The sequence below is a fragment of the Rhinopithecus bieti genome, unplaced genomic scaffold (genome assembly GCF_001698545.2).
Source record: "Rhinopithecus bieti isolate Rb0 unplaced genomic scaffold, ASM169854v2 scaffold_1014, whole genome shotgun sequence".
Lineage (NCBI taxonomy): Eukaryota > Metazoa > Chordata > Mammalia > Primates > Cercopithecidae > Rhinopithecus > Rhinopithecus bieti.
In genome coordinates, this window is record NW_016803499.1 from 1,056,513 (window position 1) to 1,059,343 (window position 2,831).

A 2,831-nucleotide genomic window follows, 5' to 3' on the forward strand; every position below is an offset into this window, starting at 1 on the left:
TTTTTTTTTTTTTTTTTTTTGAAACAGAGTCTCACTCTGTTGCCCAGGCTGGAGTGCAGTGGTACGATATCGGCTCACTGCAAGCTCCACCTCCTGGGTTCACACCATTCTCCTGGCTCAGCCTTCCGAGTAGCTGGGACTACAGGCGCCCGCCTCGTCGCCCGGCTAGTTTTTTGTATTTTTAAGTAGAGACAGGGTTTCACGTATTAGCCAGGATGGTCTCGATCTCCTGACCTCGTGATCCGCCCGTCTCGGCCTCCCAAAGTGCTGGGATTACAGGCTTGAGCCACCGCGCCCGGCCCACTTCAACTTTCAAGTCTTATTATTTATTTAAGAAATACATTTCGGGGCAGAGTGCGGTGGCTCAAGCCTGTAATCCTAGCACTTTGGGAGGCCAAGACGGGCGGATCACGAGGTCAGAAGATCGAGACCATCCTGGCTAACACGGTGAAACACCGTCTCTACTAAAAAATACAAAAAACTAGCTGGGCGAGGTGGCGGGCGCCTGTAGTCCCAGCTACTCGGGAGGCTGAGGCGGGAGAATGGCGTGAACCCGGGAGGCGGAGCTTGCAGTGATCCGAGATCTGGCCACTGCACTCCAGCCTGGGCAACAGAGCGAGACTCTGTCTCAAAAAAAAAAAAAGAAAAAAGAAGTGACTCCTTGTTCCGTGGGCTGCAGAATAGATGTGTTAGCAGGCATAAAAACAACATGAATCTCCTTGTACATCTCCATTAGAGCCCTTGGGTGACAAGGTGCATTTTAATGAGCAGTAATATTTTGAAAGGAATCTTTTTTTCTGAGCAGTAGGTCTCAACAGTGGGCTTAAAATATTCAACAAAGCGGCTGGGTGCGGTCTGTGGCTGGTTTGATCCTCTGTCTACAACACTCAAACTTTTTTCGTATCAGCGTTGTTGCACTTTCTTACTCATCTATTCACTGGAGTAGTACTTCTAATTTTCTTCAAGAATTTTTCCTTGGCATTCACAGCTTGGCTAACTTTGTCCCAAAAGGCCTAGCGTTTCACCTGTCTCGGTTTTTAGCATGTCTTTCTCACTAAGCTTAGTCATTTCAGCTCTTGATCTAAAGTGACAGGTGTGTGACTCTTCCTTTCACTTGAACACTTAGAGGCCATTGTAGGATTATTAATTGGCTTGATTACAGTATTGTTGAATAGAGAGGCCCAAGGAGAGGGGGAGAGATAGAGGAATGTCTGGTCAATGGAGTGGTAGAAAAACCACTTTTATTAAGTTTTCCATCTTATATGGATGCAGTTGGTGGTACTCCAAAACAGTTACAATAGTAACCTCACAGATCACTGATCACAGAGCACCAGAGCAGATATTATGATAATGAAAAAGGTTGAAATACTGTGAGAATTAACCAAAATGTGACACGGAGACACAAAGTGAGCAGAAAGTGTTGGAAAAATAGCACAGATAGACTTGCTTAATGCAGCGTTGCCACAACCTTAAATTTGTAAAAAACACAATGTCTGCAAAGCACAATAAATCGAAGCACCTTATGAGGTGAGATGTGCCTATGTGTTTTCAGCAAGAATATCACAGAAGTAATGCATGTCATTGTAACATTTTGGAGACCGTTAATGTTGATCAACACCTAAGGTTGTGTGTGTTATGTTTCTCCATTCTGTAAAGGTACAGTTTTTCTTTGTAATTAGTATTCTGTTAGACCACCACATCACACGGATTCCTTTTTGAGGAAGGACTTGTTGCGTAGTTTTGGTCAGTGCAGTCAGCAGATAGCTTCTAGCACTTTCAGCGTGACTCATATCATCCAAGGTCACACCCTTCCTGGTGCAGCTTGCACACAATGCCTGAGTGAGGTGCGGTGGGACCGCCCACTTCAGAGCTCCCTGCCAGTTGCTGAGGCTGGGCCTACATTGCAGTGAGATTGTTCCCTTAGCCTTATTATACCTCTTCCCCCTTCGTTTCACATATGCTGGTCCCTAGTAAATACATTGCACCCCAGACTCGGTCTCAGCATCTGATTCCAGAGAACCCAACCTGAGTCATTTCTTATTGGGAGATATTTTGAAACCCTGTGAATAATCTGTTTGTCATTACTTTCACTTACTTCTTTTAGCATCTATTGAGACTTCTTGCTTGAAACAGTTATTACTGTGCTGGTTGCCAAATGGTGTTTTTCTAATTCCATGATTTCTTCTACATTTGCTAGTTAGAATTCTACTGTATGGAAGATATTATCCTTCTCCCATTTACTTATTTATTGATTCACTCACATATATCAGCATGCACCAGCACATTCTATTTTGTGAATTATAATCTGATGTTTGTTGTATTGTTCAGTTTGTCCCAGATTTGGCCAGTAGGAGCCCCTTCCATCTTGTTTCTGCGTGCTTTCATGTGTCCTCATTGGTTTTTTTTTAGTACTTCCTTTCTTTCTGGCAATATATTTCAGCGTTGTTTCTTACTTTTCCAGCCCTTGGAATTGGTCATTTCAACAGGGACCAAGAATGAATGTAAAAAATGGAAACATTCAAGCATTAGAAGAACATATGGGTAGATGATCTTTTTTTTTTTTTTTTTTTTTTTTGAGATGGAGTCTGGTTCTGCCGCCCAGGCTGGAGTGCAGTGGCCGGATCTCAGCTCACTGCAAGCTCCGCCTCCCGGGTTCACGCCATTCTCCTGCCTCAGCCTCCCACGTAGCTGGGACTATAGGCGCCGCCACCTCGCCCGGCTAGTTTTTTGTATTTTTTAGTAGAGACGGGGTTTCACCGTGTTAGCCAGGATGGTCTCGATCTCCTGACCTCGTGATCCGCCCGTCTCGGCCTCCCAAAGTGCTGGGATTA